This window comes from Sphaeramia orbicularis, chromosome 10 (assembly GCF_902148855.1).
Source record: "Sphaeramia orbicularis chromosome 10, fSphaOr1.1, whole genome shotgun sequence".
NCBI classification, from domain to species: domain Eukaryota; kingdom Metazoa; phylum Chordata; class Actinopteri; order Kurtiformes; family Apogonidae; genus Sphaeramia; species Sphaeramia orbicularis.
In genome coordinates, this window is record NC_043966.1 from 50,759,506 (window position 1) to 50,785,379 (window position 25,874).

Consider the following 25,874-nt stretch of genomic DNA (forward strand, 5'->3'; position numbering starts at 1 on the left):
TGATCAGGTAGCTGCTCAGTTCATTTAAGGTGGTCCAGATGAAATGCTTCATAATCTAAACAGGAGTAAAAAAATAATAATAATAAAATAATAATAATAAAGACCCAAACAAAATTCGGGGGCATTTCAGACTTACCTTTGTTAGTCCAGACTTGAACTAAATTTGGAGATGTGAGGGGGTGACCACCTTGGTTGCAAAATGAAGCCAATGTAGTGCATGTTAAAGTAGGAATCCCACTGAGAGTCAATGGGATTGGCTTGGAGTCATTTTTTTTCTAGGACACATACCAGTGTCATTTTTTTCCATTTGGATCTGATCGCCCATCTTTACATTTTTCATCTGGTAATCAGATCTCAGGCCAAACAGATTTAATGTCTGCCTTGTCTGGACTTGATTGGCAGGTCCATGCAGAGTGGGACTTTGGAGGTTTCTGTTACTTAATAAAACATATTTCCTTTCCTGTCTGTCAGCTCCACTGTAGTGGTTCATTGGTTCCACTAACAAAAGGACAGAATGACTTTGTTACACAGCACTTGTAACATTTTTACTTAGTAAGGTAGCACTTGGCATTAACTCATCTCTGTCCAAACTGGCAAGTACTGGCTTCAAAACAGCACTTGAGGCCAGAAGTCCAATAATCCTACACAGCCTATGAGTGAAGCCCCCCGAGGACGATGGTGTGGACCAAACAGCCTCGACCAAACTGAACCATGGTTCAGGTTCATTTCCAGAGAGAAAACATTTTTAGATGCTTTTCACTTTCTAATGACAAAAAAGGAACAGTACAAGTAGATGATGACAAATTACAGAGGTAAAGCAAAACTAAATGGACCAAATGTGATAGAAACATGACGTTGGTTCAGATGCTCAGGAGTGAAAACGCCCTGAATACCTTTGTATTTTGACTGATCACTCTAAATACCTTTTGTTTTTTTTTCTAATAAAATACATTTCTTTGCCTGTTAGGAAACTTATGGTTCCTAACAGGATTGCATGCCAGCTATTTCTGGGAGGGCCTTTAGTAAAGGAGGTTGTAAATGATTAGATAGAAACGGGCATGTAAATAGCTCTAACTGAACCACAAAACTCCAAACTCCATACACTTACACTGAAAGAAACTCTCTGAAATATTGGACCTTGGTTTCGTTACTGCCCTTTACTTTGTACAATTGTAACACCAACTTTATATTCTTTAAACAATGTAGAATGTTGTATAAATAGCCTCATTTGACCCATATTTTGAAGTGAAATGTGTTGGGACTTGGCTGCTCATACAACACCTCCCAGGTCTGTATTGAGGTGATTCACTGTGACGACCTGAGGTGTGGTCTTCAACCTGCCTCATCTTGTTTCCACCTGTCTGACGTAAAGAGCTGTCTCATTCTTTCTGTTCATGAGTCGGTCTGCCTATTGAGCTGGAGATATTATTCCCCTCATTTTGGCATTTTAAAATAGGATTTTTATTAAGAACTGATTTGCTCTGAGAATTTCCTTTTTGTATGTGGTTCTTTAAAAGTGCTCCAGTGAACTTTGTTGGAGTCTGTTCTGTACTGGCTGTGGAGGAATGTTAGCTAATTCCATTTCTAGGTTAACAACTGAGACAAATAACCATTTTGCAAGTTCTTAAGTGCCTGTTTTATGCTCCTCTACAGCAACACTGTAGCTGTTAGCTTAGAAATGAAGTGAGCTTAAACAGACTCCAACATGAACTTCACATAACCACTGCGAAATAGAAAAATAAAACCTTACTGTCTTATTGTTTCATGGAAGAACATGCCTAAACCATGCTGTATCTCTATGGGAATATTCTATGGGGAATAGAGCTAAAACATATTCTTCCAGCTGTCTCCTTTTTGTCTGACATAAAGGAGACAGTTGGAAGAAAGGAACAAAGGTGCTACACAAACAACACTGGAGGGGTTTCATAGCCCAGAATGTTGTCTCTCAGACAGAACTGCACACCCTAAGACTACAACAGGAAGTAGGAAGAGCAGAATGTGGCACATTTATATTATTCTGCCCCTTCTGTACATTTCTGTATATTGTGTTTAGAGCTGCAGCTATTGGTTATTTTTGTAAACTAATTAATCTATTGATTATTTTTGATTAAATGATTATTTGAATAGGCAAAAAAAGTAAAAATGTGAAAAAGATATGTCTGAAAATGACAAACCTGTCCTTTATTCGAGAACCAGCGACAACCACAAAAAATAGAAAAGTAAAAGCATGTATAAAAATATCTATATATAAATAACAACAACAGTATAAAAGTATGTATACAATATTTATGTAAACAAATAAACAAACAAATCCAATGACATCTACAAACAATATGTGCACTGCAGTTGTCAGCACATTTGGATCCAACTTACTAACAACTTGAGATGGAATTAACATACAACTTAAAAAAAAAAAATAAAGACAATTATTTATAATGTTTGTTTGAAAGCTTTAAAGTGTCAAGGAGTTAGGTGATGGTTCCAATGTAGAAAAGTGAGCATACTGACATTTTTTGTCTTTTTGTCCTCATCTCTTCTGTTGTTTTTTTGTTGATCCTGGCATCATGTGTGTTACAATACTGTAATTACACACGAAACAAAACTGTCCATCCATCTGTAAGCAAACGTCTGTGTGAAACACAAACGGCAGAAACAATGTTTAGCAGCAGGAAAATTAAGGAAACAAAGCTTTGATTCAGGAAAATTGCAACTGATTTTTTTTTTTTTTTTTGATTGATTGATTTGAGTCAAATGATCAATTTATCATTTCAGCTCTAACTGTGTTTTTAGAGTACCGTTTTTAGATTACTTTGCCATACTATGCTGCCCAGCCAAAAAGTCACACACCCTAATATTTTGTTGGACTTCCTTTAGCTTGGATCACACCACGCTTTCAAGAATCTTATGCAGTGTTACAACATTTACTTTGACCCAGCACTGCATACAGACAACTGGATTTGCATCATACCAGACATGAAAATCCAGGTGATGACCCTTTTGTATAATAGTATTGCATGTAAGACTGTAAATGAATTTGGAATTCACACTATACTGCTTCCTAAAGTCATATGAACACTGAAGGTGCAGATGTTAACTCCAAACAAGGCAATGTGATATTTTGTCTGCAAAAATGAAGAACAGCCTTATTTTCCCCGATGGCCTATGTTTTGTTTTCCACAGCTTTCACAAATAAAAGTATATAACAGCCTTACATATGCATAAGAGTTCTCTGTTTATTTAACGTCAACCTACAGGACTCACATTGTCTGTTCTGACTCACACTGACTCAGAACAGAGGAAGGAGGGTCCTGATCCTTTACCCTGGGAGGACTAACATCTGTATGAGTGAACACCATTGCATTTCACTTATGAACATAATGATAAGCCATATGTTTACTGTATAATAATGATGAGACTGTAGGTCTGCTTTGCCTGTTACACACTGTTATTGTGATATAGTGGTTCATGTATGTTAATTATACCTGTGAGTATTCTACCTCTGTTTCCTGGATTGTGTTATGTGGCCTGTTGTAGGACTATGCTGACTTGCTGCCATTGCGACATCTTAAAGGAGCACATTTCCAATCTGTCTTTTACATCTTTGGCTCTGTCTCTGAATTTTTATTCAATTAGACCAGCAAACGTAAAGCAGTTCCCATGTACTCTGATTCATACTGCTACGTCACACTTTAGCATGTTACAGGGCATAAAAAGTTAGCTAGGGGTGGTGACCCGTGCTCTGTCATGATCTGAAAACACAGAGCACAGTCTACGTGAGTGGCAACCTTGTTTAAGCACATGTGCTCATGTCTCAGTATATCAGTCTTCCTGGATTAGGAGGAAGGCTGTGCCACCCGCTCTAAGCTGAGTCAGCACTAAGTTCCAACACAGATGGACATGTCACAGCTGTGCCCCCTGCTGGTCACATAGGAGAACTGTCATTCATCTTGGTGGCAGCAGTGACCCAGCAGTGAAAGCCCTTCCCGTTTTGATTTTCTCACTTACTTTACTTATAATTATCATGCATCATGCTTAATACAGAATCCAAGTTTTACAAGATATGGACGTATAGATAAATATGAATGGTTGTTATAGCCACAAAATGAATTTACAAAAACAGCAAGTATATCAGAGAAGCCATGGCCAAATGGATTCATCATAAAATACAACATTATGATCTCTGGCAAGGTCTGTAATGAACTTGACATTCATAATAAAGGCTCATCTAATACTTTCATGATCACTTGCAGATTGTAAAGGGCAAAACATTGGAAGGTTTGTTAAACAATGGGAGGAAGACCTCCACAGTGTTAATGATGAAGATGAGTGGGAGAGACATAATCAGACCACCCGTTCACAGCAGAGATGGACATACTGTACTTTTGAAATTGACAAAAAATATATGAGTACTAATCATATACACAGCCTGCCCCCCCCCCCCCCCCCTTCCAAAAAAAAAAAAAAAAAAAAAGTCTCCACATGAATTTAATGAAGCCAATAGTTCAGAGCCTTTCATTGGATAATCACTGCAGCAGTTCATATGTTTCAGATACAACAAGTTCTTCAACTCTTTCACTGATGCAGTGAGTAGCTTCTTATTTCTTAAACAACCATCAGTTTGATAGGGAGCATAAAGATTGGACTGTGAAAAGGTCATGTGGTCTGATGAGTCCAGATTGACCTTGTTTCAGAGTGATGGGTGCATCAGGGTGACAAAGGAGGAGGATCAGGTGATTTACCCATCATGTCTAGTGCCTACAATAACAAGTATGTGGGTGTAGTGTTATGGTCTGGGGTTGCTTCAGGTGGTCAGGTCTATGTTCAGCAATGTTATGTATTCAAAAATTAAGGAAATAAATGATGTGACATTGCATAAGCTTATTGAACTGATGCCATGGTGAATGTTTTCTACAATCAAAGCTAAAGGTGGTTCAGTGAAGAGTGTGGGTCTTGTGGCCAGGCTATGTATATAAATATTTCTATAACTAAAGAAATCAGCATTGTACTAAAATATATCATTTATAAAGATTTTGGTCACCTTCTATTAAGTCTTTTTTCATTTCAAATAACATTTCTTATATTTAAATATGTCTTAAGCCACATTATAGTATAGTTTAGCCTGTTTACCTAATTTAGCCCAACATTAGCCTAATAATATAAACCCTTTAATGTAATATCTGGATGAATTAGGACTTTAACAACTTGGGACCACTGGGCTAGGGTATTTATTAAGGTGTCTAAGAGCTCCAATAAAAAACAAACATGTTTTCCAAAAATACCTACTGTGCATAAATTTGTCAACAGATAAAGTCACCCATGTGATCCTCATTGTTAATATGCTGTTTTATTTTGCATCCCAAGTTACCAGAATTCCCTATAGTTTTTGTGCAGTTAAATAAGGAAATTGTAGGCTAACAGCTCATTTTGGGTCACAAAAGGGAGGAAATAATCTGCCTGTTATTTTCCTGTACTTAGGTTCAAAACCCCAGGTGGGCTGAAGAGCTGTTTTATTGAGTCAACAACTGCCAGAGTAAAATAAGAATTATATAAAACCTTAACTTTTATTGTCCTTGTGGGTAAATTCAACCTCAACCTTTTACCCGTTATAGTACACACAAGGGGCAGGGGACTGCCACATTGGCCACCTCCAGAGCTGTCAGTGCCCATGACCAAGGTCCTGATCACCATTTCACCTGCACCTTTTACTGATAACAACCTGGATGTTTTTTGTTTGTCTTTGACACAAAGAAGCCAACGTCTGCTTTGCTGCCCCTGAAAACAAGGGGAAATGGGGAGTTGTCTGATCACAGCAAATTATTCTATTGTGCTTGAGCCTAACTGAGATGAGGCTGACACTGTCTCTGCATTTTTTACATAAACTTCTACTTTTTCCTCATTTACTGCAGTTACTGTGTGACTTTATTTCCCTAATTAAAACAGAACTGTTCAATGGAGGAGGTTGTGAATGTTGACCCCACCAAAGCCATGCAATGCAAAAGGGAGGTATCTCTTGTGAAATCAACAAGACAGAAGAACAAACAACAAAAAAGAGTATAAGGTAAAAATGGTGTAAAAATAAAATAAAAATGAAGTCAGAGAACCAACGTGATTCAAAGGAAATAATGAGAATATCATGTGATAAAGTATGTAAAAGATGTAGCAAGGGGGAATGTAAATGTAAAAGACATAAAAATGACATGAAAAGAAACTTTCAGACATAGTTTTTAATAAAAATGTAGATCTATGGCAATTCATTATGTAAATTTATAAGCTTGGGTCCTGACCAGGCACAGCATTTCTCCTGTGGGTGTCAAATTGATGGGTTTTGGAACCACTACTTTAGACTGTTAGATGAGTTGACTTATTACCACAGAGAACAGGGAAATTAGATCTTATCACAAGCAATACATTGGAGATATGTTCTATTCTAACGGTAGGTGTGAAGAGCATTCAGAACCATCCACTGTGCTCAAACCACAAAAACCACAGTTTTTGTGCAGGTACCAGCAGGACCAGAGTCTGAACAGATGTCATTGAAACAGTAAAGGGATATAAGACTGAAGACTTAGGAGGATCAGGGGAAACTTATACTGATACAAATGAAGGGCAAGACTCATAAACACAAGAACATCTAATGAACTGTGTGTGTGTGTGTTTGTCACTTCTACAGTATATAAATAGTGGACGAACCTCCATGAATCATGTCTTGGTTTGTGAACTGCATTTTGAAACCTAGAAATTCAATGTGTCCACTACCACATTAGTTTAATGGGAACAAGGTGATGAAGCTGGAAAAGGTATTAGAAGGTCCAATATATTAACTAGAAAAGCACTCGGAGAGCGCAGACCTCCACCACGGCAGATCAGTGCCCCCCCCCCCCCCCCCAATCACCACCAAAATTTAATAATTTGTTCCTTGTGCCAGTATCAACATTTCCTGAAATTTTCATCCAAATCCGTCCATTACTTTTTGAGTTATCTTGCACATGGACAGACAGACAGACAAACCAATGCTGGCAAAAACATAACCACCTTGGCGGAGGTAAAAATAGAAATCGATATATTGACTAAGTTATCTTTAGAAAGAAGTTCAGTGTAAGTCTAAAGGAGCCAGGGTTTTATGGAGCAGCAATACCATCAGCAGTATCACAGCCGATGATACTTGGTGTTTGCTTAGTTTTTGACCCAGTGTGCTTTCCCCTTGGGATGGACACACTTATTAAACATTGTTAGATCATGTCTCTGCCTTTGGAATGCTTTAAAAGTGTATAATAAAACAACTGCATTTCCTAATTACCTGTTTTACATCACTGTTACAAACCTTTAGCCACCTCTAACCACCTTTTAGTGCTGCATCACAATCATGGGAGAATATTTTTGTGGATTTACTTTGTTATCAAAAAGAAACTGGAAACTTTGATGTGATGACAACGAACGAGGCAGAGGCAATCAAGAAAAAAGAGGACATCAGAAAAACCCAATTCCTGTCCCGATAAAAGTCTAGATGAGCTGAAGACAGAAAGTAAAAAGGACGAGTCAGCGAGCGGAGTGGAGCGGCTGCTGACCAGGACACACTGACTGAAGGCTGAAGAGTCTGGTTTCCACCAGCTCTAAAGTGTCATGAGATAACGTTCGTTATGATTTGGTGCTATATAAATAAAATTTGATTAATTGATTGATTGATTGATTGATTGATTACTGACTGGACATGGATCACAGAGTGCTGATGCTGATTCTGTGGGGTTCAGGTAAGACTCATGATGGATGGCAGCTGGAGCCAGGGTTATCTACTGTTTGACATGTTTAACTATGCACATACCAGAACTATGTGGATGTATTATATGAATCGTAATCTATGTGCCGATGCTCATAGTGAAAAAGGACTGGAAAAGAAAAATAAACTTTTCAATCAGTGATGTCACAGATAATTCACTTACATTTACACTTATTCAGTGGACTATTCAGTCAGAAAATAGTGTCATTTATTGTTTCCTTTAGCCTAATGTTCAGTGTGTTTAAGGTAACATTTCTAAAATTCAAACCGTGAACAGAGGTAAGATCCAACCTGGTGATTGTGATGACATCTTTTTTATTGTACATTGTCAAATGGCCAGGCAGGAGGCCCCCGCTGTCTACAGGAAACTGAGGCAGAGGCGTAGTGATGTTACCTGTGACACCAAAGCTTCGAAGCATGTGTCAGAAAAACAAACCAATTTTCAGTGGAGCTTGTATTGGAGCTTGATTTGTTTTTTGCTGATCATGTGACCCATGACATCCGAAGCTTCATTTGACACATACACCACGTGACTGGTTCAGACGCTGATTCAATGGTAGTGGGTCACGCTTCACTGCTGATAAATCTGTATGGGGGATTTGAACAGAAATCAAATAAATGAATCAATTAATAAATGTACAATTTGTCCACATCCCTAAACCCAATGAAGTTAATGGATGAGAGCATGTGTGTAAATATATAAATTGTTAGTATTTTAGTGTCCAACTAGACATCGGAAGGACAGACGAGGGTTTATTCCACTGATCACTTTATTGTTAGAACAGTACTGGTTACTGTCGGCCATAACCACACCAAAACAACAGACAGAAAAATTATTGTGAATCTTAACTGTTGGATCTGTCTCACTCATCTGCGCTCTCTCTCTCTCTCTCTCTCTCTCTCTCTCTCTCTCCCTCTCTCTCTCTCTCTCTCTCTTCTTGCTCCTGACTGTCTTTCTCTCTCACACACACACACTGGTTCACTGGCTCCGCCTCCATACCTTTCCCATCCACTTACCTGTCCATCATAGCCCTGTTCACACTCAGTGCATTAGACAGTAACTGACGCACATTCACCACTAACATTAACAGAACAATTACTGCATGGTCACTACTATACATATAATTCCTTGGTTTTAGTGATGTGGACAAATCGTACATTTATTAATTCATTTATTTATTTGATTTCTTTTCAAATCCCCCATACAGATTTATCAGCAGTGAAGCATGAACCACTACCAGTGAATCAGCATTTGGACCAGTCACGTGGTGTACGTGTCAAATGAAACCTCAGATGTCATGGGTTACATGATGGGTTACGATTCTACACAAGGTAATAAGCATGTTTGATATTTACTGACAAGATTGTGTGTGGAGAAAGAGGAGAGGAACAGAGAATAGGAGAGAATGAGGAGAGGAATAGATACATACATATGTGTACTCGCATCCACCCACACCAGGAGTGGGGGAGAGGAGAGGAGAGGAGAGGAGGAGGAGGAGGAGGAGGAGGAGGAGGAGGAGGAGGAGAAGTGTTGTCTAGACTGATGGGACCCCTCACACTGCAAGAGCAACGGTAAATATTTCCCTGGTGTCCCTCCTAATCATATAATAATAAGCCTTTTGAAATGAATCCTTGAGCCAAATTAGTTAGGCCAGTCACAGTGTATCTTGCTACACCATATTTGGCCGCTGATCACAGTGATATGGCTGATTGGTACAAGTAATAATAAACTGCCCCCCACCCCCTCTCAGGTTCTTCAACCCATCGATTAATTTTTCCTGTTCATGAACTACTTGTCAATTGGTGTAATGCAATTCAGTATCCACCAATCAACTGTAAGCCACATCAAAGACACATGGGTCTACTTTCTATATACTCTACTAGGGGCTGTGGGAATTTGGATCAATGAGGAAGCAATCAAAGATCACCTGCCAGATGAGTTTCAAGAATGCTCTGACACCCAAGTCATTTTAGACTGCATAAAAATACATTACCAGACACCACATAGTCTTCTCCTACATAGTGAGGTTTTCTCTAGCTACAAATCCCACTGCACATTTAAAGGGTTCATTGGAATGGCCGCTCATGGCCCAGTTACATGTGTGTCATGTCTCTATATGGGTTCCATAAGTGACAAAGAGATATTGAAGCAGTGTGGATTTGTCCCTCTCCCAAACCCATCCATGGCAATTATGGACGACTGTGTACCTTACAAGGTCCATATACCTACCTTCCTGTCTAAGCGAACACAACTGTCTGGGCTTGAGGTCAGACAGACTCAGAGTCCATGTCAAATGTCTCCTTCGCAGGGTGAAGGAGCATAAACTATTCAGTACAGTAATCCCCCTGTCACTCACAGGTAGCATCAATCAGCTTTACACAGCTGTCTGTCTTTTGGTCAACTATCAGAATAAGCCCTTGGTTAAAGCTTGAGCAGGCAATCACTAGTATCAGTGCAGAGAAAGAAGGGATGACAGATGTGCAACTCTGAATAAAAACAGACTGTAATGTCAAGGTCTGTAATTGATTGCATGTAATGTCTTTTTACTTTACATACAAATGTACAAATTAAATGTGAAAAATACAATCAATCAAATAATACAACAAAGGTGAAAAATCAATACAGTATTCAAAATAATTGTAAAGAATACATTCAGTCAAAACTAAATACATTGATTATGTAATCATTTTTGTTTTTCATTATTTGCATACTAGGGAAAGTTATTTGGGCAAGTAAGTGTAAATGAAAAAAAAACAAAAAAACAATCATACTTAAAGAACCCACACACACACTTGCACACAAGCCCATCGGCCGATGCACCCAACCAAGATACATCTGGGTGTACAACAGGCCCACATTTGGTCAGGTTCAAATTTTTCAGAATGGCATAGTCTTCAAGGGAACCGCCTCCATCTCAGTTCCCCTCTTCGTGAGTGCAGTGTGTCTTGTTCCTCTACACATCCGCTCAGCCAGGCTTTCTGCTGTACTTGAACCTCTTACATGGCTTACCTCCCTGAAATGTGACGCAGTTACTCTCTCCTTCATCAGACAATGCCACTCAGGTGTCATGTACTCCGGCATCTGGTTGGCTCCTCCATCATATGGCACTGTGTTAAGGTCACAGACAGGGAGCCTAGATGCAGGTGTTGATGGTGTGTAGGTACAAATGGTACCCTTCAAGCAGCACTCTAGGGAATGGAGGCACATCTTCATGGACGACGACACCGTTAGCTGGAGGTGGAGGGTGCTGGTTAAGACAGCCCTATCCCAGCTTGCACCTTGCCAAAGACTGAATCAACAAGTGGCTTCTCATCTGAAAGGTTGTTACAACCCAACTCCAGCAGGGGAAAGAGTGAGTAAAGGAGGTAATAAAACCAGGTGGAAAAATGGCCGTTTGTGTAAAGAGCACTTTTATTGCAGCTCACAGGAAGAATATATACAAGTCAACAGTACAAATGACAAAACTAAAGGAAGGTTGAACAGGTACTGCCAACAAAAAAGATAAAAGCTGACCTGCCTAGGGCTAGTGGAGGAGCCCAAAAGAAAATTCAACACAGAAGAACCACTTCTAACAAACAACGTACAAAACGGGGGGGGGCAGTACCTGGTAGCTAAACTAAACAAAGCCAAAATGTTTAAATAAACAAAAACAGGCTACTTCTACACTAGAAGGCCACTCCAATCAAAGTTACACTTACAGATGTTTTAAAGTTTACAGTATATATATATATATATATATATATGTACTGTAAATAATAAATATTAAAAAAATAATAATTAAAAAAATAATAAATGGTTTTATATATATATATATATATATATATATATATATATATATATACACATAACCATTTATTGATGAGTTCTGTATTGCTCTTGCGACATGTTTTATACAGCTAGTATGCTAGTTTAACAGCCAGCTAAACTTGGTTTTCACTGTAACACATAAAGAGAAAATAGGGAAATGATTTAGCGTTAAGTTAGCATGACAAGTTACTAAATAATTTTAAGTCAAGAACTAATGCTAAATGCTAGTATTAACCATGAAAATATGGGGTCGATAATATGCTTAGATGTAGGTTAGCTTTGAGTACGTAAACCGATCACTTTTTTGCTGTGTTTATATACATATATTTAAACTTGTAATGTCTCTGGTAGGCTGATGGTTGCTTAAGCACTTTTAGTATCACTGTAAAGTGGCTGAGAGAGCACTCAATCTTCCCCACTCAATAATCCTTGTATGGTGTTCATATTTTTGTTATTCAGCCAATGTATGTGGGTCTGGTGGACCTGCTGCATTTTGGAGCTATTAATCTAACACAATCAAACAATTTTATATTAGAATAACCAATGGTTTACTTCATCCCAATGACAAGGAATATAAACAGCATATATGATTAATATTTGCCCTTTACCTTTGATAGATGACATTTATGAATTAACGTGACACTTGTTTTTTGTTTGTTTTTAATAAAATGTCTCTCTCCAAAAACACATCTTCCTCCTAAATAAGTGCAATCTAGAATAATTTTTTGGTTGAAATTCAAGATTAAAAGCTCAAGAGAAGACTTGGTGTCCTGCACATAAGTAACTGTCATCTGTATTGGCCTTGGTTGCATCCTTATCACACTGTCAGCCATGTGGGGTGGCTCATTTCATGGCCATTCACTTTCAACTTTTTTAAGATATTTTTGAGGCTCTAAGTGGTTGAAGTTGTAGTGGAGGTTGGTGATCAGTCGGTGTAAAGTCGGTCAGTCACTGTCAGATCTGCTTGTAAGGCCCTCCAGGCAGAAAATCTTTTGGCCATCATGATCAGTTGTGATAAGGAACCAGAATGGCAAAGCTATATTTATTGTGTCCTGGCCCCAATTTGTTGCCAGGATAGAGTATGAGCAGATAAAGATTGCTTCCCACAAGACAGAGGGTAAAATGTGTTGGAATGGCCTGTGGTGACATAAGTGTAGAGTGTTGGCAAAGCTGGCTCTGACACCAGAGGGTTTTTACCCTCATTCCTCAGGTAGAAGTATATAGGGGTGCGCCGATACTGATACCAGTATTGGATTTCGGGTCCGATACTCAGCATGTGTACTTGTACTCATACTTGTAAAGGTATTCCGATACAACTGCAACGATGTTACTTAGGGCAGCGTGACATTCACAGTTCAGTGCAGCAGGTACATGGCGGTGGAATAATGTGTGGGGAGTGTGAAGAGTGTGAAGATTTTTCAAAATAAATGACGGTGATAAAAGTAACGCTGACTGCAAGTAATGTTAAAGACACAGACGGATACAGATGCAGCGTTCTGTCCGTCCTCTGTGTAAATTCCATCTGTTTTCCAGGTGCTCGTGGATGTGTACCCAGACAGAGAAGCAGTACCACCGGGAACCGTGGAGGTAGAGTATCTGTTCAAATAGCCACTGTGTGAGTTAGAGAAAAACTACTGACGTATTTATGACAACTACCCAGGGCTGGGCCAGTTTCCGTCCTACTTATAATACTATGGTTGTAAGGACATAGTCCCAGATGATAACATAAATGGAATGATCTGAAGGCCCAGGATTCTGTTGCTGGCCGTCCAGGAGGATGTCTCGTAGCTCTGCCAGGAAGGTGAGGAGACGTTGGGTGTTGTATGAGCCAAGGACAGCATGCCGGTGGACAAGCCCCTCTGAACTCACGGCAGCACAAAGAGTGACATTTCCACCACGTTGGCCAGGAACCTCAACAATAGCTCTTTGGCCAATGATGTTACAGCCTCTTCGTCTTCGTTTCATGAGGTTGAACCCAGCCTCATCCAGGAAGATGTACTCATTAGGTCTGGCCATCGAGTCCAACTGGAATATCCTCTGTGAAAATGTGAAAGTGTCCAGAACAACAGTCAATACAGCAGCACAGTATTGTACAGTAGTACTGTAGGCCACTGAGCAACACAGTATGTGCACCCACTGTAATGTGAACATGAATGTATACTTACTTGTTCATACTCGTAACGCAGGTCTTTGATTGGATCAGAGTTGCGCTCAAAGGGTACCTTATAGGCTTGCTTCATGCGCACCCTTTGGCGCCGGAGAACTCTGTCTATTGTCGTCAAGCTGACATTGTCAATGTTCTCAAAGTTGACATTGTCAGCAATGACTCTGTCTCTAATTTCTCGGAGTCTGATGGTGTTGTTCTCCCGTACCATATCCACAATGAGGATTTCTTGTGCTGGTGTAAATATGGCATCTCTCCCACCTCCATGTGGCATTCTTTCAACTCTAGAGAAACAAACATGCATTACAGTACTGACTTGTATGTACTCTACTGTAAAAAAACATGCATCTACATCAGTAGAAGCATCAATGAATATGCTCTGCAATATAGCAACTGAGATGAAACCAACTGTACTCCACTATACTGTAAAATGTCTTGTAGTGACCAACACAGCAATACAGTACAATACCTGTTGTGTTCTCTGAATGCCTGGATAATGGTGGCCACTGAGAACCTACTCAGGTTTGGACAAACTTTTAGTCCTGCTTCAGTCATTGTCATGCCATGGACAATGACATGATCAATGACTGTTGCTTGCATCTCGTCTGTAATGGTGGTGCCAGTTTGTCTTGCTCTCCCTTCCGGGCCTGCTCCCCTCCCTCTTCTCACTGGAACTCCTCTGCCTCTGCCTCTGTCCATTGTGTTTGTTTGAACCTTCAGCAAACTGTGCACTCTGAACTGGCTTTTATAGGTGTAATCACATCATTTACAACAAGTGTCTTCAATTTTGAGTCATGTTTAATGAATGAAGCCAGGTGTGTTCATTGTGTTCAAATTTTGCTGACTGTGGCAAGTATTTCACATTAGCTTTAATTTGAGAATTTGAGCAGAGTTTTTTGCAACTTGTGTTTTAGCAAGACAAAATGTGTTTAGATTTATGAAAAAAGGAGGATTGTGTTTTGTGAATTGTGTCTTCATGTGAAATGTGTTTATGGTTTTGGCAAACGGGGGCTACTTTTATTAAATGCATTCAGAGGAGTTCGCCCAACCAGTCCACATGTGTTTTGTGGATCTGGAGAAGGCGTTTGACCGTGTCCCTCTTGGTATCCTGTGGGGGGTGCTTCGGGAGTATGGGGTCCGGGGCCCTTTGCTAAGGGCAGTCCGGTCCTTGTATGACCAAAGCAGGAGCCTGGTTCGCATTGCCGGCAGTAAGTCAGACCTGTTCCAGGTGCATGTGGGACTCCAGCAGGGCTGCCCTTTGTCACCGGTCCTGTTCATAATTTTTATGGACAGAATTTCTAGGCGCAGCCGAGGGCTGGAGGGGGTCCGGTTTGGGGACCACAGGATTTCGTCTCTGCTTTTTGCAGATGACATTGTCCTGTTGGTCTCATCGAACCTGGACCTTCAGCGTGCACTGGGGCGGTTTGCAGCCGAGTGTGAAGCGAGCGGGATGAGGATCAGCACCTCCAAATCCGAGGCCATGGTTTTCAACCAGAAAAAGGTGGTCTGCCCTCTCCGGGTCGGTGGGGAGTCTTTGCCCCAAGTGGAGGAGTTTAAGTATCTTGGGGTCTTGTTCACGAGTGAGGGAAGGATGGAGCGTGAGAGTGACAGATGGATCGGTGCAGCGTCTGCAGTGATGCAGTCGCTGTACCGGTCGGTTGTGGTAAAGAAGGAGCTGAGCCGAGAGGCGAAGCTCTCGATTTACCGGTCAATCTACGTTCCTACCCTCACCTATGGTCATGATCTTTGGGTCATGACCGAAAGGACAAGATCCCAGATACAAGCGGTCGAAATGAGTTTCCTCCGCAGGGTGACTGGGAGCACCCTTAGGGATAGGGTGAGGAGCTCAGTCACCAGGGAGGAGCTCGGAGTAGAACCGCTGCTCCTCCGCGTCGAGAGGGGCCAGCTGAGGTGGCTCGGGCATCTGTTTCGGATGCCTCCTGGACGCCTCCCTGGGGAGGTATTCTGGGCATGTCCCACCGGGAGGAGACCTCGGGGAAGACCCAGGACACGTTGGAGAGACTATGTCTCTCGGCTGGCCTGGGAACGCCTCGGGATCCCCCCGGAAGAACTGGAGGAGGAGTCTGGGGAGAGGGAAGTCTGGGCATCCCTGCTTAGACTGTTGCCCCCGCGACCCGGCCCCAGATAAGCGGTGGATAATGGATGGATGGATGGATGGCATTTAGAGGACTGGTCATTTGGTTTAGAGAATTGGCTTTTGTGTTTTAGCAATTGGGAAAAACTGTAAATGTCAGTAACGGCACTTTGTTACAGTCAGACTAATGACAATGACAATAAAGCACATTTTCAGAAGGAACTCAGAACTGTAATGGTATTATTAAGTACTCATATTGGTACTTGGTATTGGCAAGTACTCAAATGTAAGTACTCGTACTTGCACTCAGCCAGGAAAAAAGTGGTATCAGTGCATCCCTAGAAGTATAGATACTAGGGTTTAAAAAGACTTCTGTAGAAGTTGAAGTATCAACTCAAGCTTTTTACTCAAACTCCATCTCCGCTGGTTCTAAAAGATTTTCCCTGATATATGGGTTCACTCATAGACTTTCCACTGCCATGCAGAGAAACATTCTCCTAGTGGGTTCAGGAAAGGGCTGTATGGTGGAAGGCATACATTTATGAAACTCTGCCTGATACTGCACCACTCCTGTATCTGGAACCAAACCACAACATAGACAGAATCCTCTACCTCTGAGGTTGTTTCCATCCATTGTTGGTGTCTGGTGCACTCTGAACTGGCTTATATCATGTGCAGTTGGTTTGAAAATAGTCTGTTCCATTTTGAGTGGTTGTGTTTACTTGATGACAACTGTGCTGCATTTGTGTTTAACGTTTGCCTCCTGTGTTCACCTTCTTTTAGCTCATGCGCACCACAGTGAGAAATGTGTGTAGAGTTGTGCAAAAAGTGGGCTATAGGTGTGAAGATTGTGTCTAAGTATGAGAATCAGCTTAAGGTTGTGCCAAAAGAGTGTTTGATTTGAAAACTGCATTTAGGCTACTGAGAATTTAGTTCAGAGAATGGGGTACAGTGTTTTAGCAGTTGAGAAAAACTGTAACAATACCTCATCTGTTTAACTTCACTGTTGCACCTTTATTGTCTATTTATTGTCTCCTCAACCCCCTGCTGTTTAGTGTTATATTCTATGTTTATAGTTATATTGTTTAGTGTTTATAGGTTCTATTCTATTCTATTCTATTCTATTCTATTCTATTTTTTTGGTATTTTTTTATATTTTGTCTTTGTAATTTCAGTTTTCTGTATGTGATGCACATATGACAAAAACTGACAATAAAGCTGACTTTCCCTTTTTTTTTTTTTTTTTTTTTCTTTTTTTTTACATTTCCTTTGTTCTGTGTAGTGTGTGATGACTGCTCTGTAGTGTCTACATGTAACCTGGCTGTGTGATCTGAAAGCAGTGTTTGTTTCTGAGTGCAGGTAAAATGGTTTTGATTCAATTGTTTGCTTTTGCAAGAAGAGTGAGAGATTTTGTGAATGTAGATTGAATTCTGGGTTTTGTGTTTAGAGTTTTAAGAAACGGGGTGCACCTGTGAAAAAATGTGTCTTAGCGATTGTGAAAAACTGAAATATCTTGCTGTGTTATACAAACATTGAGTAAAGGCCACTTTATTCTAATGTGGAAGGTGCATATGTTTCAGCCCCTCTGGCAGAACTGATCATCAGGCTGCTGGTCATTGACCTGGTTATGCTGATAAGTGACACTGACCTCTACTTCTGCTCTAAGGTATGTTCACATCTAGATTCAGCGGACAAGTAAATTTCGTGGACTTGTACATGTGTTAGAGGACAGACACGTTCAGCCTCAATAACAGACATTTACTGCTATGTTTAATTCAGGCCAGCAGGGGGCAGCTCAGACTGAAGCCTCACAGAAAAGAGGAATCCTGGGAAAAGACAAAAATCTTTCTATTCACATCCAGAGGCGTTCTTCAGGTCATCACATTTAACATGATTAAGAAGAGTTTGTTTTGGTTTACAGTGTTTCTTAGCTCTCATTGTCTTTCCTGGTGTCATTGCACAGTCTAAATGTTCTGCATGGTTCATTCCACTGGCTGTTGCTTTTCCACAGTGGACGTCTGTGCTGCTGGGTTTACAGCAGTTGCTCATTCTTATTTGAGGTCATTTAAACATACATAGTCCTGACAGAAAAGACAAACACATCCAACACAATCTGAAAGCGCAGACATTCTCTAAAAAGCAGCTGTAAGTACATGTACATGTCTCCCCTACACTCTGTGTTTCTTCACATGGATCGTTGTAAGTGGCTCGACCAGTTGAACGGTGCAGGATGTTACAGATTAGATTGGAGTTTAGAGTCTCTGAAGACACATCTGACCTGACAGCATCATCTGCTGGTTAAACACAAATGGCTTGTGAATGTAATGATGAACAGTCAGTGAATAGAAGTTACAGTTAGCCTTGTTTCACATGATTTGACCACAAGTTTGAAGTCTGACCATTTTTCTTCACCTATTAGAGTATATGAAAAATTGTGATATAAATAATTGTTAGGATTACTCTTACATGCTTTGCATAAGCTACATATGTCATAGCTGCATAAATAAAATATTCAAACCTAAACTTTTTGACAGTTGACTGCAGCAGTTAGTGTTTTTCTTTTACACTACTACTTTCTGATTTCCACTCATCAGGTTGATTGGTTCATCCTGATGGAAATGTTACTGTGATCTTTAAATGACAGTTGTTTTCAGCAGCTGCATTTAGGATTGGTGAGGCATGGCTGTTTCATCAGTCACACATACTCAACAGACACCAGCCCATACCTGCACTAATTTCAATGACAGATTTGTAATTTCGGGCTGGTATGTCCGGGTCTCCATTTGTGGCTAGATATGGACATTGGAATGATACAGTGACATTTCTAGCAGGTTATTAAGTCCCTCCCTGATAAACAGGACCCTCAGATTTACCTGGAACCCATCTAGAGAACCGCTCTGGTAAAATAATGCTAACAGTGGGATTCACTCAAAATTTTATCTTCTCCATTTGTGATAGATTTGCCAATGATCTTTCGTCAACATCCATAATGTTCTTGCTCCTTTAAAAATGGCAACATTTTCCCCTAAAGTCATTCTAATCTCCAGTGTATTAAGATGCCTGTGTTTCACTGAGGTAATCTAAAGTGACAAGGACTATGTGGAACTTCCTGTTTGTATGTTTATTTTATCTTATTTTCTTCATTTTTTTTTTTTTTTTTGCATCATTTGGTCATTGAATTTAACTTCATTTTCAAACAGTGAGTGTATAGACTGACACAACTTGTAACTAACAATATATAGTTACATTCTTATGTGTCTTTATTAAAGTGACTTTTCAGCAGCAAAAACATCAAATGAAGAGGGTGCAGCTTCTTTGCCACTGCTAACCTGATACTATGTTCATGAAATTATTGATATACTGTTTATTTTTTAGAATTATTTTTGTTCTTGCCATTCACACTATCTTCAATATATGATGAAAGTGCACTTTATACGGCTATAAGACATAAATAACAGACATAAGACTTGCATTAGAATGAATGTGCACTATTGTGCATTCCTAAGCTTAGTGTGAAGACCAACATTGATTCGTATTCCATTTCTCTGATTTTAAACTCTATTCTGATTATGCAATTTGTTAAAAAAAAAAAAAAAAAAAAAGACATATAATACAAACACATTAAAAACAAGTTTATTTGATGGTTAAAGACAACAGTTTATGCACAACAGAATGAAATGTTTATGTATGTAAAACATACATACCACTGAAATACATTGATGTTTGTAGACTCTAGTGTCACTGGGTTTTGTACACACCCATGACATACAATGCATACTACACATACATTACATACAGGTACAGCTGGTAAGCCCCACCCCCAAGAACAGTATTTCCAGGAATCCCCCTTTCTGATTGGTCAAGGGATTCCTGGGAAAACTGGACCCCGGGAGAGAGGAGAAATCAGAGGTCAGATCAGGGTTTATTAAATTATATATTTTTTTTTTTTTCTGTTGTGTTTTTCCAAACCTGATTTTTAGACATTTGAGTCCTCTAGATGTATTGTGACAGAAATGTCTCAAACATCCAATATATATATGAGCATTGTTACATTCTGCATCCCAAAAATCCATCCATGGGCTCTTCGTGGTCCCTGTCCAAAGCATACAGGGTCTGTAGTCCTGCTGAATGTCGTTCTCCTTCATAGACCAGTGCTCAGTCTGGTTTTATGTGTCTGTCCTCCGTCCCGAGCTACAGTGCTTCATCTCAGACTACCAACTGACCAGAGATGCAGCACTGCACCATGGGCCGCAGGGATGAAACAGGAAGTTTGCTGAAAAAAGACACAGAGGGAGCAAACAAAGTCAGTTTCAAAGCCATGTCACTTTAGCATGTACATAATATAAACCAAACACCCCACATCCACTCTTTTCATAACCCTAACCCAGAATATGGAACTCTATTTTCTGTTTTAACTTGGCCAAAATACACTCTAAAGCAGTATAAATATGGCTCAAATATACCCCTACCCTAACCCTAAAATGGATTGCTGGTGACCTGGTAGATGTCAAGAGGTTAAAGTAACATGGGTCATGAGTGAGTGTGTGTGTGTGTGTGTGTGTGTGTGTGTGTGTGTGTGTGTGTGTGTGTGTGTGTGTGTGTGTGTGTGTGTGTGTGTGTGTGTGTGGGTGTGTGTGTGTGTGTGTGTGTGAGAGGGAGGGAGTTGGAGTGCACAGCTTTTCAAACACTTTTGCTACAGATGGATAAACAGGAAATGATTTTAACCCCCAGTAGACCTTCATAATACCGACTCAACATCCGGTCGCTGCAGCATCTTCCATTCCATTCCACAAGTTTTGAGCGCTTCAGTAGAAGCACTTAACACTGGGTTTTCCTTTAGGTTCTTGAGGACATTTTACTTACTTATCTAAGAGGCTTGTGTTTTGACTGATTGGTGGGGAGTTCCTGGTCAGGTAGCTGTACTCAGATGTCACATGTGAGTGGTTACCAGCCCGGTCAACAAACACTGCCATTGTATGTTTCAGATTACAATATGCAACACACTTTGTCACCAAAGGGCACAGCTTGCACATTATGTCTGAAGTGTATATTATATGACCACATCACTTAAGTGCAATGCTAATAACTGGACACAGGAATTTTGGCAAACTGTATCCCACCTGTAGTGAATGTAGCCAGTAGTATCATGAATAAATGTATAATTTAACTGCATAGCCTGCTGCTAAGAAAGTTGACAAGGACAGCACATGTAATTTAGTATCCAAGCTGAGGATACTGCTGTGAGTCAAGGGTGACATGTTGTTTTCTTCTAAAAGGGAACATGTGAAAGGCACTGGACAAATCAGCATGACATAACATGACATCCTGTCAATGAATGTGGATATTTGACTTCTTCTTTCTAAAAAAAATGTAATTCTTGTCCATCTACATAACAGCACAAAACTAGTGTTTTCAAAATGACCAAGGGTCATTATTGCTTCCAAAAGTCTCTGATTTAGAGAAATTATACTGGTAAAATTAGCAAAAGTTATGTTAAACCTAAAATGAATTAGTGTGCCCATAGCCTCAGTAATAAACTGAGTAGTTACCTCTGCCAGGAGGTATTGTGATCACTTTGTTTGTTTGTTTGTTTGTTTGTTAGCAAGATAACTAAAAAAAATTATGGACGGATTTGGATGAAAATCTCAGGAAATGTTGATACTGGCACAAGGAACAAATTACTAAATTTTGGTGGTGATTGGGGGGGGGGGGGGGGGGGGGGGGGGGCGTCAGACGACTGATCTGTGTTGGTGGAGGTCTGCGCTCTCCGAGTGCTTTTCTAGTTTTGGTTTTTGTTATTCTTGCCTGAGCTTGATGCTGTGGTCAAATATAATTTTATGATTTACATTTCAGAGAAAGTAATTTGACGACATGGAATTTACATAGAATTACACAGAAGAGAAAAAAAAATACTTACAAGAGAAAAACGCAAACAAAAACAATAGAAGAACAAAAATCTAAGTGAATTACAGTTCCAAATAGTTATGCTAAATACGTGTATTCACATGGGACAGGTCTAACAAGTGGTATTATGAAGACAACATCATTTAATTAACTTAAATAATCAAGTTCATTACAGACAAGAGGAGTAAGGGCAGCATCACACTATACTGTACAAATGATCTGAATTACACACTGGGAACTGCATTGCATCAATATCACTGCATTCTACATACTGTTTGGAAATCGAACATAATTTTTGAGAGACTAAAAAATGCATATCTAGAAATGTTTATATGAAATGTATATATTTGGTTTGAGATTACATCAGTCAGTACTCAACCATGTACTTAAGGAAAATATAATGACAACATTTCACTCTGATGACTGGGTTGGTCATGACCCGCCAAAAACCCAGCTGAACTATTACCAAAATCTGATCACTGTGCTCCATCTGATCAAGGTTATGAGTGGGTTATCTGTTGTGTGACAGAGAACATCAGGAAGAACAAGTTGATATTCTGAGACATCACTGTGCAAATAGAAGAGAAGGCTGACTGAAGTTTGACACCAAACTTTATCAGACTACGTCATACTCACAGACTAATACCTGCCCTTTGGAATATAATCTAGATCTGAACCTTACACCACCGGGCAGAGCACAATAAATTAGAAACCACTCACAACTGCTGACTATTCCAACTGAGCCAGCATTAAGACAGTCAGGAAATGCAGAGGATCACAACAGTCACACTGGACAACGACACAGGACACACTGATCTGAACTGAGGAGGCCTTGAACATCGTCAAGAACCATAAATAACTTTACTTCTAAAATGACTGTGAAAGAATTATGTGTGTGTGTGTGTGTGTGTGTGTGTGTGTGTGTGTGTGTGTGTGTGTGTGTGTGTGTGTGTGCGTGCGTGTGTGTGTGTCCGTGTGTGTGTGTGTGATACTCACCTCCCACTTCTCATCAGGTGTTCATCATTTTGTTTGACATCTGAAACAGAACACATACATTACAATAGCAGACACCCTGCCCCTCTGTTCCTCAATTTTCCCCAGCACAATACACAATATTTCTTTTCTTTTTCTTTTTTTTTTTAATCTTTTATGCTAATGTTTTTTCTCCATAAGTTACTGGTATATATGGTAAAGGAGAATAGCTACAGCTAAAGAGTGCCTGTTAGTTATGTACATGGAGATGCATTAAAGGCACAGGTTGTTTTACAAAATACAAAGAGCTAATGTAAGCAACAATCCCTCAGACTGGTTCATTAGTCTTCATATTAGCCTTCATACTTCATACAGACTGAAGTGAAACATTTGTACGTTCTTCAATATGACCAATAGAGGGATGTTGCTTCTGCTGAAAGTGATCTGTTAGAAGCACATTATTGTTAGTGAATAGCAACATGGAGGTGAAAACATGAATAGTGGCTGCTAATAATAATTCAATATATATAATAATGAAATTGAATAATAGAATTTGATCTTTTGTTGTTAGACATTTTTATGTGTGTTCTTTCAAATATTTAGATTGTGAGTATATGCTACATTTAAAATGAAATAAAATGGCATATTATTTAGCTGCAGTATTTAGTGGATTTAATGAAGTTTTACAATGATTCTCTTCAAGTTTTTGCATATACATGACAATGGCATCATTATTTGTTTTAGTCAGGGGAAGAACCCTCATGAGCTCTAATTTTGTCTTGCATGATGACCCTGAGCGCTCCTATGACCATTTAGTCATTTTCTATCTGAGACCATCAAACATTTCAAAGGCATGAAGGCATGAAACAGACAGCACTCTGCAGCCTCTAGAGCACAAATGACCCTTACCCCTCCTGGAGTGTTGTCAGTTACACTGCTGGATCTCCATTTGTGATGTCCTTTATCTCATCTAAATACTGAAACCTGATAAAAGACAAAGAATGGCATATGTTTCAGTATGGTATTCTATACACAGAGTTGATTTTACAAAGCTGATTCACTGTGTACAATCATGTCAGGGCACTTTAATGATTGCACACATTTACCTTCTGTATTTTCTTACTGAGCTACTGATATACCAACCAGAGAAAGGAGAGACATGTAAAGACAGAGTGAGAGCGAGAAGCAGGGTGTTTTCCAGGAATGCTGCAAGACTGCTGGGCTGGAAACTCCCATTCTGCCCATATAAGGGCCGAGCCGTCCTTTTATTTTTGGGATCATGGAAAATGGGATCGCTGCTTTGGATAAACATTCCCTTCTTCCAGTCTGCGATCGCTCACAGTGATAGTTTGTCAAACCCCCGAGCCCCCCTCCTCCCTCTCCTTCCAGCTGCCTACTTGCATTCCCTTTTCTAGTCACAGTGGGGAGAGACTCACTTAAAAGGCAGTAGCAGCAGCGGTGGGAGAGGGAGCTTTATCTCACTCAGCCCTTCTCCCTCTGCTCCAGGCTCAACAATTCCATATTAAGAAGAAAGATCTGCTCTCTCACTCTTTGAGACTCTCTCTCTCTTACAGTCACAGACTGAGGCTGGGAGAGGGCAAATGTGTTTGTTGGTTATAGTGGTTTGTGTGTGAATGACATAAAGGCTGCATCCTGTTCCCAGGCTAAACTTGAGTGGGGTTTCACAGCCTCTTCTCTCTTCATCTTCACAGGTCACTATTGCCATGAACACATTTCATCTAAATGTGAACATATTCAAAAATGTAGGCCAGTAGAATTAGTGCTTTTTACTCTATTCCACATAAACCCATGAACAAACATCTGTAGTAGATTTATTACTAATTCAAGTGTTGGTGTGGTTTTAAGGACTGTTAATGTGTTACATCAACTGTGTATCCATACGCTGCAAAACAGCCTAACTAGAAAGAAGTCAGATTCAAACTGTCTGGTATTAACCAAAAGGAATTCTGTAAAAGTAATTTTTCTGGGCTGGATTTCTAACCAGAACTGATGCCTGCACACTGAAAGACCACAGTTACCATTAAACTAGAATAAATGCCCAAATGTAAGCTCTAAGATTACAACAAAGAATGCCAACATTTTAAGACAGACTTAATAATCTACAATTGATTAAAGATCCAGTCCACGTCTTATTGTTATACAGTCCACGGATTTAAACAAAGCAGACGTCCTCCAATTGGGCTGTTGTATTCTCCAGTACTTCACAAGGAAATCTAGTCATGTGACTCAATTGACTATTTCTGGATTTTTGTTTAAACTCAGAAAGTCAAAAAACAGCAGCTACTTCCTGCTTTCACTTTGCCTTTGTTTCTTCAGGGGAGATTATCAAAATCTGAATCTACTGTTTAGTAACATCACATTACTTAATCATTTCATTTTCCATTGTTTGCTTAATAAGATAGGGAAAAAATAATAATAAATAAATAATAGCAATGTGTATAAGCTTAGATTATCATGTGAGACCATATAATTAATGATATAATAATTATGATATTTTATGTATAGCAATTTTCTCAATAATGTTCTTTATTTTCAATATACACAGGAAAAAATTACTGAGCATTTTTTTCCAGTCAAAAGTATTTTCGTCAAAACAAGTAAATTTGGCTCTATATTGAGTTTGGAGAGCTCTAGAGTAACTTTTACTCTTTTTAGAGAGGGACCAAATGTTATCGAAGTAGAGTAAATTTTTCTTCAATTTGAGTATTGTTTTCCTGTGTAATAAAGTGTTAAAGAAAACAATGAAAATACTCCAAGATTTTAATACAACACAAATGTTCAAGTTCTACCTGGTGCTATTCAGATTAACAAAAATCTATACATTTATGAGATGTTGTGCATGGTGTTAGACAAGTTCCTTGTCAGTTATAATTGGTTACACAGTACTTGTTACCATGAACAACAAGTGATGTAAGTAATTTCAAGTAAACTTTAAGTCACTTATTGCATTTTGTTACTTTTACAACAGTTGTTTGGAATGGACTGTATATTACATTTGTGTGTGCTCGTGTGCTCATGTGAAATTTTTGTTGGAATTTGGACATTTGTTAATGCTACACCATTTCTAGGCTAATGGGAGCTTGTGTGTGTGGAGCAGAAGATAGGAAATGATGCACTCAGGAGACAGCATGAAGAC

The 25,874-nt window shown here is 39.5% G+C and overlaps 1 long non-coding RNA gene across 1 annotated transcript in view; it reads right to left on the minus strand.

The window, feature by feature from the left end:
* Positions 1–19,456: 19,456 nt before the first annotated feature.
* LOC115426605 (uncharacterized) overlaps positions 19,457–25,874 on the minus strand; it is a 13,230-nt gene continuing 6,812 nt past the window's right edge. The window contains exons 3-5 of the long non-coding RNA XR_003936373.1: positions 23,627–23,701; positions 22,742–22,781; positions 19,457–20,114 (exon numbers count right to left, since the gene is read on the minus strand). This is a non-coding gene — a long non-coding RNA (uncharacterized LOC115426605). The remainder of the gene's footprint in view (positions 20,115–22,741; positions 22,782–23,626; positions 23,702–25,874) is intronic.